The following is an 18,753-nucleotide window of genomic DNA, read 5'->3' as shown; positions in this document are numbered from 1 at the left end:
CAATACCATGGTCTCAGTGAACTGGTTTTGTCTGTGCAGAGGGCAGGAAGAACCCATTGGACAATTACATTCCTGTTTCTGTTTTCTCAAATTCCTTTAGCTTAAAAAATTATGGGGTAGCATATCCTGAATGTCATGACACCTAAGTTTTAGGGGATGATATAGAGCTAAGGTATCAAGGATGTGGGGCCATGCAGCAGTTTGGTCTTCAGTGCACCATGTAGCCACACTAGCATCTTTCTGCACTGGCATGCATCCACACTAGCTGAGACTGGGATGCCTTCTTTTACATTGGGTCCTCTGTGCATTCTTTTCTACTATAGGGCCTTTTTAGTTATGACTCATTCTCAAGTATTTTTAGGCCACTTTTGATCATGGGAAGAACCATCTATTTATTCCTCATTTTGTGGATCCATGGAATACTCTGGGGGACTCTCTGAGACTCCATTTACGTACTGTATCACACCTGTGATACTGTAATAGAAGAAGACATATGTATTTCGTCTTTGTTCCCAGTTCCTGGCACAAGAGCTTCTAAAACCCTTGTAATTGTCTGAGTAATAGGGGTGAGAGAAATACCTTTTGTTATTCATAATAAGCCCCATTTCAATCACATCTGAATATGCTACTGGGGTGACTCTCAGTGGGTCCTGAATTGTTTCAAGATGAAGGCTGGTTGCAGAGGAACCAACCCTGTGATTGGAGGGTTGGAACTTAGCCTCACCTTCCCAGCCCTTCACCTCCAGAGGGGGAAGAGAGGCTGGAGACTGAGTCAACCACCAATGGCCAGTGATTTAATCAGTCATACCTACTTAATGGAGCCTCCATAAAAACCCCAAATGATGGGGTTCCAAGAACTTCTGGGTTGGTGAACACATCCAGGTGTGGAGAGGGTGGCATGTCCTAAGAAGGCATGGAAACTCCAAGCCCTCAGAGGCACAAAAGCAACATTAGGCTTAAATATGGAAAGAGAAGTTACATGTCTGGCTCACCTAAGCTAATGTACTGAAGAGTCATACCTTTTAGATATTTCATACTTTTTAAAAGAAATTACTTCTGTTTTCCCATTTGCCTTGTGTAAAACTATTATAGTCATCACATTGTACTTGAAGTTAAAACCCTCAGGTAATATAATTATAAAGTTAATAAGTATTAAATGGAAACAAGTAAAACCAATTCATACTGTTTTATTCACTAAAACAGTCTTGTGATAACAAAATATAGGGTTTTTGAGTTTTTTTTGGTAAGGGGGTCAAGCTGTTTTTTACATTCATAACATTCCTTTGGTATAAATATATCTGAGGCCCCATTTTCTCTTGGTCTATAGAGACCATTCCTTGTCTTTCTTTATTAAGTTACAGCTTGTCATGGCATGCTTTTTTCTTGTTAAAATATTTATTTTTGTTCTACAGTTGTTGAGGATAGTAGGATATTTATGCTTTAAAATGCTAGGGTGTACTTGAAATGACATAAAATGCCTAGATTCAAGCTTGAAGCTTCAACAATTAGGTAATTTTATTAGTATTAGGCAAAAATGAACAACACTTATGTCTACCTTGGGTCACCTCTATGTTAAAACAAAAATGCTACCATCTTAGCAAGGATATATAGCCCTCCCCAAAAGGCTGGCAATTAGGATAATGTGGTAAGTATATTAAAGCAATCTACCCACCATGAACAAACACAAAAGGTCTAGCATATGATCTACAGTCCCCGTCAAGGTGTTACAGGGTTACACAATTAGAAAATGCCACTATCCTTTTTCTACATTCAACAAGGCCATAAACATATAGATGATTCTATTACTATTGCTACAAATGGCAAATGTCATCAACAAACAAGCAATAAAAAGCAAAGAACTGCCTAACTAGATGGAGAAATTAGAGCCAACACCCATGGAAGAGTAAAGAAGGAAGAGGAAGCTGATTCTTGGGTTTTGTCTTTAATATGTTTTATTTTTATACTTTTATTATCTGAGGTTTTTAAAACCTATTACTTGAGACTTTAAGAGCCCAATATGAAAGTATTGCCAAAACAGTTGAAAAAGAAAGTAAAAGCTGACCAGGAGTCATTTTTCTCATTTTTAAAAGAAATAATTAGAGGATTGAATATTGGAGATCTTTTTCTAGATTTTTTTTTTTTTTTTTTTGAGACGTAGTCTCACTCTGTCGCCCAGACTGGAATGCAGTGGTGGCACAATCTCAGTTCACTGCAACCTCCACCTTCTTGGTTCAAGCTATTCTCCTGCCTCAGCCTCCTGAGTAGCTGGGATTACAGATGTGCACCACCACACCCAGCTACTTTTTGTATTTTTTTAGTAGAGATGGGGTTTCACTACATTGGCCAAGCTGATCTTGAACTCCTGACCTCAGGTGATCCACCCACTTCAGCCTCCCAAAGTGCTGGGATCACAGGCATGAGTCACCAGGCCCGGCCTCAAATTTTGTGATTATTACATCCCTTGCCTACTGTTACCATCGCATATCTTTCTTGCATCACCCTCCATGGTTAAAGAAGAGTTTCTGACCCAAATATGGATAAAATACACTGTGAAAGACTCTTCCTTTGCTACCTAAGAAGCTGAGTGGATGCTGAAATACACACAGTGCATAAAAGAGATGCTCTTTTCAACCGTTGTGTGTGGCATAATGATTAACTTCAAAGCCAGTTCTTCTTAATTTAGGAAAATAACTCTGGAGACTTCTAAGGTAGAACAGGATTTTAACTATCTGAGGAAGCATAAGTTTAGCAGAAGACAGAAGGAAATTCCAGGGCATTAAATTGTGCATTCAGCACCATAAGAAACAGAATCAGAGAGCCCTGACAGACAGAATACACAGTGGCATTCAAAAACAGGTCACAAGGATCAACTAGTCTGCAACTATCATTTTAAACATGAGAAAACAAATCCAAGAAGTTTATTGCTGATACTAGAAACACACATTCCTCTAAGAGCAGCAAACTTTCTATAAAGGGTCAGTCAGTAAATATCTCCGACGTGGTGAGCCTAGTGATCTCTGTCACAACTACTCAATTCTGCCATTGTAACCCCAAAGCAGCCATAAACAAGGTGTAATAAATGGGTGTTGCTGTGTTTCTATAAGATTATTTGCAAAATCAGGCTGAGGACCGGATTCCACCCATTGGCCATACTACAACAACCCCTTAACTACAGAATATTATTCTATATCACTGTTCAGTGTTCCACTCATCACAAATCAGGGAAAGCAAACTATCTTGAAGTATAAGAAGTTTTCAGTGCTTCTCTAGAATGGCTTGAGATAGCCCTTCAAAAAAGTATATATATTTGCAGATAGTCATCTTTGTCACTTACATGCAGAGACTGCCTGGGAACAAAGATAATGTAAATAAAACATGAACTGGTCCCAATATTTTCCCATTTCTGACTGCTAAGCCATACCACAGACTTCTCAGTTATGTGCTTCACATACTTTTAGTTAGGTCTCTGTCACTTACAAGCAAGAATCCTAAACAATCAGCTGATTGAATTTCCACTTACCTGACAACTACCACTTAGATTATTTTACCAGTTAAATTATTTACCATAATTTCTATGTTTTATTTTGACTATCTCTAATGCCAATCCTTTACCAATTTTTTATATACTTCTCTGTGGGCTTAGCAGAGCTTAACATTTTAAAGTCACTTAAAGAATAATCAGCATTATAAATATGTAATAGAATGATGTTTTACATTTGTATAGAACCTTGAAGTGTAAAATATTCCTTTTTTTGAGACAGAGTCTCACTCTGTTTCCCAGGCTGGAGTGCAGTAGTATGATCATGGCTCACAGTAGCCTCAACCTCCCAGGCTCAGGGGATCCTCCTGTCTCAGCTTCCTGAGTAGCTGGGACCACAGGCATATGCCACCACGCCTAGCTAATTTTTTTTCTTTTGTAGTGACAAGGTCTATGTTGCCCAGCCTGGTCTTGAATTCCTGGGCTCAAGCAATCTGCCCACCTTGGCCTCCCAAAGTGTTGAAATTACATGCATGAGCCACTGCCCAAAAATGTAATCAGCCCTAAAATAGTCTTTAATTATAAAATTATTTCTTACTACTACAGTGTTGTGAGATAGCCAGGGAAGTTATTGCTGTTCCTACTTTATAAAGAGAGATCACTTAATTCTAGAACTCTCTCAAGGCCTCCCATAGCTAATAAATAAGACTAGAACTTGAGTCTTACGAATCTTAGTCTACTGCTGTCTTACCTGTACTTTCCTTTTCTGTGTCGTCAACTAAGTCCTCTTCTGTGTCTTTTTTTTTGTTTTTTTTTGTTTTTTTTTTTTTTGGCATTTCCTTTTTATCTGTCAGGCAGCCAGCTCTGACTTACTCTCTGCTCCTGTCATCTCTCCCCCACATATCAACTTCCTCACCATGATGATTATACCAATAATACAGTTTCTTATATGAGGGGCTGTGGAAAATTAGACAATGAAGCATGTTGCAGATTACATGTTAAAAAGGTCTAATTCACACCGAATGACAACTTGAGACAATATGAGATAGTTTTCAGACAACAGCTTTGTGGCATGTAGGGGACTCCTTTCTCTGCATACTCTTGTTGGTTGAGGTTGTGTTGCACTGGCTGAGATTCCTGAAACAGTGGCCCAAGGATGGAGATGTAGAATCTGCAGGAATATTATTGCACCATGAGTAAGTGAGGATACCCATAAGACTTCCTTAAATACAAAGGATGATATACTTTTAGCTCTGAACTTTAGAAAACCTAAGCAAAGATCTACACAGGAATGCAATTATGACACTGGGATTTATTTTTCCCTTGGAAAATTAGGGCTCAGTCTTCCAAACTGGCATTATTGAAGGATCTTGGCACATTTACCATTATCTCTTCCAGCTCTACAGTTCAATGAATTGCTCCCAACACTTCAGTGCTGGGACAATTCAGCCTCTCTTTTCATATTCATTCCTCTTCTTTGGTTGTTGGAAGAAGACTGAATTTTTGACTTTCATGAAAACAATTTAATTTTAGAATTCCTAGGTCTGAAGAGTTTAGTTATCTGGTTCTCAAGTGTTTAACTATTTGGCAAAGTGCTTTTTATTTCTCTGTTGGATAAAAAATATATATAATTTAAATTTACCTCTCAATTTAATTTGATTAGACCTGGGGAACCAGTTGTTTTTCTGCACATGAATCCAGAACATTCCTGTTCTAGAATTCCAGGATATTAAGTAGATAGATACTAGGTATATTTTTTCATGCGGTCCTTCAGTGATCATTGTCATTATCATCATTGTCAAAATCATCATAAACTGAGTGCTTACTCTGCTCCGGGTATTGACTAAGCAATTGATATAGTGAGATGTTACTACTCTCTAATTTTCAGACCCCTTTGATTGTCAAAATAAGAGTCCAGTTCAGAAACACACATTGCAATTAGTTATCATGTCTCTCTAGATGCCTTAATTAGTTCATTAGTCTTTCCCTGGCTTTCAAAACTGAGACTTTTGAAAATTACCATCCAGTTATTCTGTAGAATATGCCTCAATTTGGCTTTATTGTGCTTTCGCATGATGAGATTTAGATGATGCATCTGACAAGAATATCACAGATGTTTCTCATTGCATTCTATCAGGTAGGTGACAAGTAATCTTGATTCATGCTATCACTGACGATGTTCACTTTGATCACTCAGTTCAGGTGGCATCTGCCATGTTTCTCCATTCAAAATGTATTTATTGGGGGGGCGGAGCAAGATGGCCGAATAGGAACAGCTCCAGTCTCCAACTCCCAGCGCCAGCGACACAGAAGACCGGTGATTTCTGCATTTTCAACTGAGGTACTGGGTTCATCTCACTGGGGAGTGCCGGACGATCGGTGCTGGTCAGCTGCTGCAGCCCGACCAGCGAGAGCTGAAGCAGGGCGAGGCATCGCCTCACCTGGGAGCGCAAGGGGGAAGGGAATCCCTTTTCCTAGCCAGGGGAACTGAGACACACAACACCTGGAAAATCGGGTAACTCCCACCCCAATATTGCGCTTTAAGCAAACAGGCACACCAGGAGATCATATCCCACACCTGGCCGGGAGGGTCCCACGCCCACGGAGCCTCCTCATTGCTAGCACAGCAGTCTGTGATCTACTGGCAAGGCAGCAGCCAGGCTGGGGGAGGGGCGCCCGCCATTGCTGAGGCTTAAGTAGGTAAACAAAGCTGCTGGGAAGCTCCAACTGGGTGGAGCTCACAGCAGCTCAAGGAAACCTGCCTGTCTCTGTAGACTCCACCTCTGGGGACAGGGCACAGCTACACAACAACAACAACAACAACAACAACAAAGCAGCAGATACCTCTGCAGACGCAAACGACTCTGTCTGACAGCTTTGAAGAGAGCAGTGGATCTCCCAACACGGAGGTTGAGATCTGAGAACGGACAGACTGCCTGCTCAAGAGGGTCCCTGACCCCTGAGTAGCCTAACTGGGAGACATCCCCCACTAGGGGCAGTCTGACACCCCACACCTCACAGGGTGGAGTACACCCCTGAGAGGAAGCTTCCAAAGCAAGAGTCAGACAGGTACACTCGCTGTTCAGAAATATTCTATCTTCTGCAGCCTCTGCTGCTGACACCCAGGCAAACAGGGTCTGGAGTGGACCTCAAGCAATCTCCAACAGACCTACAGCTGAGGGTCCTGACTGTTAGAAGGAAAACTATCAAACAGGAAGGACACCTACACCAAAACCCCATGAGTACATCACCATCATCAAAGACCAGAGGCAGATAAAACCACAAAGATGGGGAAAAAGCAGGGCAGAAAAGCGGGAAATTCAAAAAATAAGAGCGCATCTCCCCCGGCAAAGGAGCGCAGCTCATCGCCAGCAACGGATCAAAGCTGGACGGAGAATGACTTTGACGAGATGAGAGAAGAAGGCTTCAGTCCATCAAATTTCTCAGAGCTAAAGGAGGAATTACGTACCCAGCGCAAAGAAACTAAAAATCTTGAAAAAAAAGTGGAACAATTGACGGCTAGACTAATTAATGCAGAGAAGGTCATAAACGAAATGAAAGAGATGAAAACCATGACACGAGAAATACGTGACAAATGCACAAGCTTCAGTAACCGCCTCGATCAACTGGAAGAAAGAGTATCAGCGATTGAGGATCAAATGAATGAAATGAAGCAAGAAGAGAAACCAAAAGAAAAAAGAAGAAAAAGAAATGAACAAAGCCTGCAAGAAGTATGGGATTATGTAAAAAGACCCAATCTACGTCTGATTGGGGTGCCTGAAAGTGAGGGGGAAAATGGAACCAAGTTGGAAAACACTCTTCAGGATATCATCCAGGAGAACTTCCCCAACCTAGTAGGGCAGGCCAACATTCAAATCCAGGAAATACAGAGAACGCCACAAAGATACTCCTCGAGAAGAGCAACTCCAAGACACATAATTGCCAGATTCACCAAAGTTGAAATGAAGGAAAAAATCTTAAGGGCAGCCAGAGAGAAAGGTCGGGTTACCCACAAAGGGAAGCCCATCAGACTCACAGCAGATCTCTCGGCAGAAACTCTCCAAGCCAGAAGAGAGTGGGGGCCAATATTCAACATTCTTAAAGAAAAGAATTTTAAACCCAGAATTTCATATCCAGCCAAACTAAGTTTCATAAGTGAAGGAGAAATAAAATGCTTTACAGATAAGCAAATGCTTAGAGATTTTGTCACCACCAGGCCTGCCTTACAAGAGACCCTGAAGGAAGCACTCAACATGGAAAGGAACAACCGGTACCAGCCATTGCAAAAACATGCCAAAATGTAAAGACCATCGAGGCTAGGAAGAAACTGCATCAACTAACGAGCAAAATAACCAGTTAATATCATAATGGCAGGATCAAGTTCACACATAACAATCTTAACCTTAAATGTAAATGGACTAAATGCTCCAATGAAAAGACACAGACTGGCAAACTGGATAAAGAGTCAAGACCCATCAGTCTGCTGTATTCAGGAGACCCATCTCACACGCAGAGACATACATAGGCTCAAAATAAAGGGATGGAGGAAGATTTACCAAGCAAATGGAGAACAAAAAAAAGCAGGGGTTGCAATCCTAGTCTCTGATAAAACAGACTTTAAACCATCAAAGATCAAAAGAGACAAAGAAGGCCATTACATAATGGTCAAGGGATCAATTCAACAGGAAGAGCTAACTATCCTAAATATATATGCACCCAATACAGGAGCACCCAGATTCATAAAGCAAGTCCTTAGAGACTTACAAAGAGACTTAGACTCCCATACAATAATAATGGGAGACTTCAACACTCCACTGTCAACATTAGACAGATCAACAAGACAGAAAGTTAACAAGGATATCCAGGAATTGAACTCATCTCTGCAGCAAGCAGACCTAATAGACATCTATAGAACTCTCCACCCCAAATCAACAGACTATACATTCTTCTCAGCACCACATCGTACTTACTCCAAAATTGACCATATAATTGGAAGTAAAGCACTCCTCAGCAAATGTACAAGAACAGAAATTATAACAAACTGTCTCTCAGACCACAGTGCAATCAAACTAGAACTCAGGACTCAGAAACTCAATCAAAACCGCTCAACTACATGGAAACTGAACAACCTGCTCCTGAATGACTACTGGGTACATCACGAAATGAAGGCAGAAATAAAGATGTTCTTTGAAACCAATGAGAACAAAGATACAACATACCAGAATCTCTGGGACACATTTAAAGCAGTGTGTAGAGGGAAATTTATAGCACTAAATGCCCACAAGAGAAAGCAGGAAAGATCAAAAATTGACACTCTAACATCGCAATTAAAAGAACTAGAGAAGCAAGAGCAAACACATTCCAAAGCTAGCAGAAGGCAAGAAATAACTAAGATCAGAGCAGAACTGAAGGAGATAGAGACACAAAAAACCCTCCAAAAAATCAATGAATCCAGGAGTTGGTTTTTTGAAAAGATCAACAAAATTGACAGACCACTAGCAAGACTAATAAAGAAGAAAAGAGAGAAGAATCAAATCGACGCAATTAAAAATGATAAAGGGGATATCACCACCGACCCCACAGAAATACAAACTACCATCAGAGAATACTATAAACACCTCTACGCAAATAAACTGGAAAACCTAGAAGAAATGGATAATTTCCTGGACACTTACAGTCTTCCAAGACTAAACCAGGAAGAAGTTGAATCCCTGAATAGACCATAGTAGGCTCTGAAATTGAGGCAATAATTAATAGCCTACCAACCAAAAAAAGTCCAGGACCAGATGGATTCACAGCTGAATTCTACCAGAGGTATAAGGAGGAGTTGGTACCATTCCTTCTGAAACTATTCCAATCAATAGAAAAAGAGGGAATCCTCCCTAACTCATTTTATGAGGCCAACATCATCCTGATACCAAAGCCTGGCAGAGACACAACAAAAAAAGAGAATTTTAGACCAATATCCCTGATGAACATTGATGCAAAAATCCTCAATAAAATACTGGCAAACCGGATTCAACAACACATCAAAAAGCTTATCCACCATGATCAAGTGGGCTTCATCCCTGGGATGCAAGGCTGGTTCAACATTCGCAAATCAATAAACATAATCCAGCATATAAACAGAACCAAAGACAAGAACCACATGATTATCTCAATAGATGCAGAAAAGGCTTTTGACAAAATTCAACAGCCCTTCATGCTGAAAACGCTCAATAAATTCGGTATTGATGGAACGTACCTCAAAATAATAAGAGCTATTTATGACAAACCCACAGCCAATATCATACTGAATGGGCAAAAACTGGAAAAATTCCCTTTGAAAACTGGCACAAGACAGGGATGCCCTCTCTCACCACTCCTATTCAACATAGTGTTGGAAGTTCTGGCTAGGGCAATTAGGCAAGAGAAAGAAATCAGGGGTATTCAGTTAGGAAAAGAAGAAGTCAAATTGTCCCTGTTTGCAGATGACATGATTGTATATTTAGAAAACCCCATCGTCTCAGCCCAAAATCTCCTTAAGCTGATAAACAACTTCAGCAAAGTCTCAGGATACAAAATTAATGTGCAAAAATCACAAGCATTCTTATACACCAATAACAGACAAACACAGAGCCAAATCATGAATGAACTTCCATTCACAATTGCTTCAAAGAGAATAAAATACCTAGGAATCCAACTGACAAGGGATGTAAAGGACCTCTTCAAGGAGAACTACAAACCACTGCTCAGTGAAATAAAAGAGGACACAAACAAATGGAAGAACATACCATGCTCATGGATAGGAAGAATCAATATTGTGAAAATGGCCATACTGCCCAAGGTAATTTATAGATTCAATGCCATCCCCATCAAGCTACCAATGAGTTTCTTCACAGAATTGGAAAAAACTGCTTTAAAGTTCATATGGAACCAAAAAAGAGCCCGCATCTCCAAGACAATCCTAAGTCAAAAGAACAAAGCTGGAGGCATCACGCTACCTGACTTCAAACTATACTACAAGGCTACAGTAACCAAAACAGCATGGTACTGGTACCAAAACAGAGATATAGACCAATGGAACAGAACAGAGTCCTCAGAAATAATACCACACATCTACAGCCATCTGATCTTTGACAAACTTGAGAAAAACAAGAAATGGGGAAAGGATTCCCTATTTAATAAATGGTGCTGGGAAAATTGGCTAGCCATCAGTAGAAAGCTGAAACTGGATCCTTTCCTTACTCCTTATACGAAAATTAATTCAAGATGGATTAGAGACTTAAATGTTAGACCTAATACCATAAAAATCCTAGAGGAAAACCTAGGTAGTACCATTCAGGACATAGGCATGGGCAAAGACTTCATGTCTAAAACACCAAAAGCAACGGCAGCAAAAGCTAAAATTGACAAATGGGATCTAATTAAACTAAAGAGCTTCTGCACAGCAAAAGAAACTACCATCAGAGTGAACAGGCAACCTACAGAATGGGAGAAAATTTTTGCAATCTACTCATCTGACAAAGGGCTAATATCCAGAACCTACAAAGAACTCAAACTAATTTACAAGAAAAAAACAAACAACCCCATCAAAAAGTGGGCAAAGGATATGAACAGACATTTCTCAAAAGAAGACATTCATACAGCCAACAGACATATGAAAAAATGCTCATCATCACTGGCCATCAGAGAAATGCAAATCAAAACCACAATGAGATACCATCTCACACCAGTTAGAATGGCGATCATTAAAAAGTCAGGAAACAACAGGTGCTGGAGAGGATGTGGAGAAATAGGAACACTTTTACACTGTTGGTGGGATTGTAAACTAGTTCAACCATTATGGAAAACAGTATGGCGATTCCTCAAGGATCTAGAACTAGATGTACCATATGACCCAGCCATCCCATTACTGGGGATATACCCAAAGGATTATAAATCCTGCTGCTATAAAGACACATGCACACGTATGTTTATTGCAGCACTATTCACAATAGCAAAGACTTGGAATCAACCCAAATGTCCATCAGTGACAGATTGGATTAAGAAAATGTGGCACATATACACCATGGAATACTATGCAGCCATAAAAAAGGATGAGTTTGCGTCCTTTGTAGGGACATGGATGCAGCTGGAAACCATCATTCTTAGCAAACTATCACAAGAACAGAAAACCAAACACCGCATGTTCTCACTCATAGGTGGGAACTGAACAATGAGATCACTTGGACTCAGGAAGGGGAACATCACACACCGGGGCCTATCATGGGGAGGGGGGAGGGGGGAGGGATTGCATTGGGAGTTATACCTGATGTAAATGACGAGTTGATGGGTGCAGCAGACCAACATGGCACAAGTATACATATGTAACAAACCTGCACGTTATGCACATGTACCCTACAACTTAAAGTATAATAATAATAAATAAATTAAAAAAAAATGTATTTATTTTCCCTCTTGTGATTAGTAAATATTTTGTGGGGGATAGATTTGAAAGTATGTAAATATCTCATTCATTCCAAATTTTCAATTTACTCACTTTGATAATGATGGACTTATGGTTTTGTATTTTATTGAGCTGTAATACATTACTATCATTTATTTTGATGGTCAAATTATTCCCAGTTTGGCTTATGGGAGCTTCTTCAAGATGATTTTTATGCCCTTTTGACATGACTTCATTGTTTTTTTAAAGGACTTCCTTACTTTTTGGTATAAAATGCTTGATATTGTACTCCCTCTATACAATGTACTCCCTCTATGAAATCTGGTCTTTTTCCCAGAAAAACTCTCTCTCTTTTTGGTGAAGACTGGTATTTAGAAGCCAAGATATGGATGCTAAATGTGCTAGTTGCTATTGCGGTGGATATGTTGCCAGTCTATTTCAGTGAACAGAGCTAGGTATTATAATACACACATACACCCACATACATTTACATCTCCATGTATTAATATATCTTTATTTATTACAAATTATAAGTTCACACCAGTACCTTCAACTCCATAATTTTCTCCTTTTATATATTTGTAATTTGCTTCTATGACAGAATCTTGGCCCTTCACCCTCAATATACTTACTTACCTATTTGATCAGTCTATCATATGTAACCAATCTCTCATCTCGCCTCCTCACCCCACTTGGGGTCTGACATTTATGCTGGGTGACCTCTAGCATAGATGCTCTCCTATCCTGCATAAGCTTTCTTGCCCCACAAGAAACCACTCCTTCACAGGGATGCCATTCTCACTCCTCTTGATCTCTAAAACCATGTGATGAGTCACCTCCTTTCATTTGGTAGTGTGTTGGATAGTGGCACATCAAAACACATGTCCACCCAAAACTTCAAAATGTGACTTTATTTGGAATAAGGGTGTTTGCAGCCATAACCAAGATAAGGATCTCAAGATGAGACCATCCTGGATTAGGGAGGGCTCTATATCCAATAACAAGTGTTCTTATGGGAGTCAGAAAAGGAGGCAACACAGACACACACAGGGAAGAGCCCCACGTGAAAGCAGAAGCAGAGATTGAAGTGATGTGCCTACAAGCCAAGGAACTCCAAGGATTGCCAATACCCACCAGAAGCGAGGAGACACAGTTCTCCCTTGGAGTCTTCTAAAGAAATCAAGCCTGCCCATACTTTGATTTTGGCCTTCTGGCCTCCAGAACTGTGAAAGAATACATTTCTGTTGAATGAAGTCAGCAAGTTTGACATAATTACTTACAGCATCTCTGAGAAATTAATACAGAGTTTGGTACCAGGAGTTAGCACTTGGACAAATATTTTGGGGGTCCATATTCCAATCCACTCTACCTCTAGACACCTGCTTCACCCAGCTTGTCCTCCAAAACCCCACACCAGCCTGTCCCCACATGTGAACATCCTCATCACCCTGCCAAGGCTCTGACAGCCCTTGACAGGCTGTGCCCTATCGGTACTTACCCTCTCGGGTCTGACATGTTGCTCTGAGCCACCACAAACCCCGCCCTCCTCCCTGCTGCAGACTCCTACCTTGCCCTGCCCATTTCATGGCTTTAGAATGAAATTTCTGAGTTAGAAAAAGAAGAGAGAAGAATCCCATTAACATTTAACTTCAATGCAAATTAAGCTTCATAATAAACAGTATAGCTCACACTTTTTTTTTTTTTTTTTTTCACAGACAAGGTCTCGGTCTATCATCCAGGCTGGAATGCAGCGGTACATTCAGAGCTCACTGCAGCCTCGAACTCCTGGGCTTAAGTGATCCTCCAGCCTTGGCCTTCCAAAGTGCTGGGATTAAAGGCATGAGCCACTGTGCCCTACCATGCTTACTTTTCTTTATTTCCCTTACAAGACAAAAGTACAAGCTCTTTCTAAAATAAAGTGGAAAGTGTCAAAATTATCCCCATTTCCTAATGTAAGGAAAAAACATACAGCATTCTTGGCAGAGAAAGATAGAAATTCTTTTAAAAAATAGTTATCTATCTTATTTTCAGTATAGTTGCTCTTCATTTGATCTAAGCAAATACGACATTTTAGTACAATAAATGTACTCAAAAGACCCATGTACTGAACTGAATTCTTCAGAGATAAAACACTTTGTCAAGAAAAAAAGAAAAGTCAAAGTGGCTTCAGAGGTTGTCTCTCCTTCTTTAAGCTTCTGGCATTTTTAGGCATCGTCAAAAGAAATGCCAAAATACAACAAATATATCAACAGGATAAAACACAAGTTTGTTGTAAAACCATAAACATAGCACGGGGGATCTTAGGTTTATGTTATTATACTCTAACAATGAAGTCCTTAATTAAAACATTCTACAAGTTTGGGGTTATTAAGGACATCTGAAAGCCCTGAAACAAGGGGACAAAATGGAAAATAGAGCTTATTCCAGTCTCACTATTTCCAACAGAACATTTTAGGAAAGCTTTGAGCATTAGCTGAAACACAGGGAAAAATAAAGACATGAAAACTATTTCCTGAAGTTTATTTTTTAAAAGTTCTATCTGTTTTTCTTTACATCTGTTGTGGCTGCTGTTCCCACAGATAAGTCACCATCCAGTGCCAGAATGGAAGAAAGTTTATGGGTCTCTTTTGTTATGTAGCACTGAACTACAGAGAAAATTGTATTGCACATTTGCTGCTTTCAATTTCCCCAGATTGTTTAACAATTCTGTGCTTCTGTGACATAAAAGACAGGCCAGAAACCTGAGGCCACCCTTCTCAGCTCCAGATCGAACATGACATTACAAACCGGACAGCATTTGACAATTTGGCTTGCTCTTTGAAAGCTATCAGACTGTGCCATGACCGAGGTGCAGAAAAAAATAACAGTCTTTGTTAGGCAACATTTGTAAAAACGTAGTTCCCATTATGCATTGGCAAGTGTTAGCTACAATTAGTAATTATTAATATTAATGAAATCGGTATGTAAAGGATGCAAGAGGGACTTTAATTCATTAGGGGATAACTCAATACCCTGTGTTCTATTGTGCTGCAGAGAGAGTATCTGTGATATGAAATCACACATTGGCTGTCTATTTGGACTTACTGACTTACCACTTCTTGCCAGTTTGCCAGTTGTGTAGTGCTAAAGAAAATTTAAAGTACAATAGTCGATACAATCATTTCTCAAGTGGACCTATTCATCTCTCATCAAAAAGAAAAGACATAATGAGAGAAGAGCATTTTTCTGTGTTTGAATTATATTTAATACCATGGGAGATATAAAGATACTGAAGCCTTAAAATCTATAATGTTGCCTGCCATGTTTTGACAATACTAACTTTAACCTGTAGAACAAATTACAGTAAAAGCCTGTGTATTTGGTAGTCCATCAACCAGAAGTTCCTCTCTACTAGCAATTTTGAGCTGTGCCAATATGGTAAAAATTGATATTTCTGATTATGGCTGGTTACAAGATCCTACTGTGCATTCTCAAACAAAGTTTAAATTTTATCAGGCAATTTTAATATATATTACTTGTACTCTAGTGCTTTGAAAAACTGATAATCCACATATATAGTAATCCTGGCCTTTCAACTTTATTGCCATCTCATAATTTCACGGCCTGATGAGTAACCCTTCTTTGATGTCCCAATATTTCTTCAGGTGTAATTATACTATATTTTGCATGTATATATATATGTGAATATAATAAACATATTATGAATAATTACACATAATACAGACATAGCACCTATTTATATTGCAGCTACATCCTGGGTGTTAGTGTATTCTACGAATGTCACATATATAGTATATTGACTCATTTAATTGTAGTAATTACCTGATATTTAAATGGCATGATTGTAAAAATGAGGCAGAAGGCTTTATGACTTGCCAAAGATCACATGTGTAATAAAGTCATAGAGGCAAGACTGAAACTGGATTCCACCAGCATCCAAAGCTCTATTCCTTCCAGTATACAACATATCTCACTATACCTACCACCCTTCTAATTTCTAAACCAGATACTTTCAGAATAATCATCAATTTTTCCTTCTTTATTTACATACTCAATTTGTAACCAAGTCATCATTTTTCTTTTCTTGGCTTAATTATCCCTAGTCCCCAGGCCCACTTTTGCCCTCATTGCTTCATGGGGTTAGATTACTATAGAAGTCTTCTAATCTAGGCTGCTTGCCTCTAAACCCCATTCTGCTTAGTGGTTACATCTTAAAGTAATGTCCACTGTGTCATTCCTCAGCAATCTGATTATTTAGGGATGTATGTCTAAAAAACAAAACAAAAAAAAAACCTTTCTTTTGAGAAATACATTTTACATTACAACCTTGTAGACCTAGTAAACATATTTGTGTGTCTGTGCACACACAGTTGATCCTCATTATTTACAAATTCTATATTTGCAAATTCACCTACTTGCTAAATATATTTGTAACTCCCAAATCCATACTCAAAGCATGTTTGTAGTCAGTCACAGACATGTGTACAGTGATGAAAATGTAAGCACCTGACATACGTGTTCCCAGCTGAGGTTGAAAAAAGCGGTGCTCTGTCTTCTTATTTCAGCTCAAACTGTAAACGAGTGTTCTTTTCAAGGCCTATTTAATGTCACATTTTTTGCATTTTTGTGCTTTTTTTAAACTGGTGATTTCATGTTTAAAATGGCCCCCAAGCACAGCGCTAACGTGGTAACTGCCGTTCATCAGCACAAGAAGGCTGTGATGTACCTTAGGGAGAAAAACACATGTGTTCGAGAAGCTTCATTCAGGTATGAGTGATAGTGCTTTAGCCTAGAGTTTAATGTTAATGAATCAATATATATATTAAATGAGGTGTCCTTATTCAGAAACACTCATAAAATAAGGGTATGTATTAATCTGTTGATGAAAATTTTGTGACCAGAGGAACAAAGGAACCTAATCCTGTATTTACCCAGGAAGCAATGGCTTCGTAATTACTAATTCAGGGTTGGTGACTTTATAGAATAGAACTATTACAGATAACAAGAATTGACTGTATATAACTAAAGCAAATGTTTCACAAAAACCCTTATTAACTGCAAGACATGTTTCTATTTTCTGTTTTCCTCTATCCTAGTTCATTAAAACAGGTATGGTGGATGTGACCCAATACACTAATTTCACAACCTACTAAAGAGTCAAGATCCAAAGCGTAACGGCCGCTAAGCTAGGACCTACTATTAGAAGATAAAACAATTTTAAATTGGCTTTCAAGGCTCTCCACGATACTGCTTTATTCTATGTCTCTAATCTTTCCCATGCCCCATCCCTTGCTGGTCCTGTCAGTCTGGCCAGACTTGGGAGATGGGTGAAGGCCCTTCGGAAACTGCTGTTAAGTCCTGGTTGAGCCCTTCTGAGCCTTAGGGTCCAGGGTCCCATGTCAGGGAGGATCTGCAATATAGGGGGGGTCCAGGATGGGGACAGAGAGTGGCCTCCCAGGTTCACCAAGTAACTAGAATTCTGTGATGGAGAACAGGATTGGTCACACTGCAAGATGCATGCTGAATCTTATTTCTAAAGCTCTATGCTAATGCTGATTTCAACTGCGTTGGGGGTTCGCTATGCAAAGTCTTCCTACTTGCTCCTTCTTGTTGGACTAAGACCAAAGCTATAAAATGGCAAGTCAAGACCTACTTATTCATTTATTTTAAAAATAAAACCTTAGTGGTAGAAGACCAAGGCCATGTCGGTTTTCTACCACTTCTCTGAAATCTCTTGAGACTAATTATTTCAAGTTGTAAACTTCCCATCTAGATTAGATGGGGAGATTTTGGATGGCTGATGTTTATTTTCTTAACAATCTGGTTAAAAAATCAGTCAAATAGGTTGGGTTCAAATCACCCCTCCACCACAAATAGTAATGTGACTGTGGATGAGTTAAACACTGCAAACTCAGTATATCCTCATCTGTAAACTAGAGATAATAATGCTAACTACCTTACTGGGTTCTGGGAGAAGTAAATGAGATAATGCTTCAAAGAATGACAGGTAAAAAAAAATGATTGCTTAATATATTTTGTTATTATTGTCATAATCATTATTAGTATTACCATGGGGCCAAACACAAAATAGGCACTTAATGATTTTGTTTGTAACTGCATTGCGAAACACTTGACTTTAAATCAACTGGAAACTTTTCTGCTGTTAGTCAGCACAGGACAATTCTTCAGGTATCTTTGGACTGACACAGTTACCCCCTCTTTTTTACTCATAGTTCTTAAGAATAACTAGAATATGCTGAGAATGCAACATCTTAAGATAGGGAGAAACTAGCCTGAACAGTCTAGGCTCTGTTCTTATCCCTCATAGAAACAGTATGTCCTTCAACACATTAGCACAGTGAATCATGTTATGCTGGGGTATAAAACCCAGGGTGGGATACTTTCTTGGGACCCTCCACTGCAGCGCAAATGGGGGGCACATGCAGATGAAACTCCATCTGCCAAAGCCAAACTAGCTTTCTTGAGGCTTTTATGAATCATAGGCTTCTGTTGTCCTATCTGTAAGTAATACACTGCCTTCATGTAACTTGTGTTGGGGAGTGTTCTATCTCACTGGATTAAGACAGGCTGGTAATCCGTACACAGTGAAACAGCTCTGTAACCAAGTCATTCTATTTTTGCTTGTATGGTCTTTTCTAAGGTAGTCCACTTTCAGCACAAGAGAAAGAACTGAGGAACGCTGTTGAAGGATTCGCTTTACCAAATCTTACTGTGTGACAAGCATTGTATGAGATTTTATAAACATATTTCTCATCTTATATTCACAGTTTCTGAGATGTAAGTGGCATTAACTTTATTTTATAAGTAAAGAAGCTGTGGCTCCAGA

General features: G+C 39.3%; 2 long non-coding RNA genes across 27 annotated transcripts in view; both read right to left on the bottom strand.

Moving 5' to 3' along the window:
* LOC110743051 overlaps positions 1-18,753 on the bottom strand; it is a 553,234-nt gene that overhangs the window by 26,013 nt on the left and 508,468 nt on the right. The gene's annotated exons all lie outside the window — the stretch shown is intronic.
* LOC108585377 lies at positions 4,286-13,638 on the bottom strand. Its single transcript, XR_002521469.2, has 2 exons — positions 13,041-13,638; positions 4,286-4,649 (listed from the first exon to the last, which is right to left on the bottom strand). It is a non-coding gene; the product is annotated as an uncharacterized LOC108585377 (long non-coding RNA).

Source organism: Papio anubis, chromosome 6 (assembly GCF_008728515.1).
Source record: "Papio anubis isolate 15944 chromosome 6, Panubis1.0, whole genome shotgun sequence".
Lineage (NCBI taxonomy): Eukaryota > Metazoa > Chordata > Mammalia > Primates > Cercopithecidae > Papio > Papio anubis.
The sequence above is the reverse complement of the archived record's forward strand: the minus strand, read 5'-3'. Positions and strand labels throughout refer to the sequence as shown.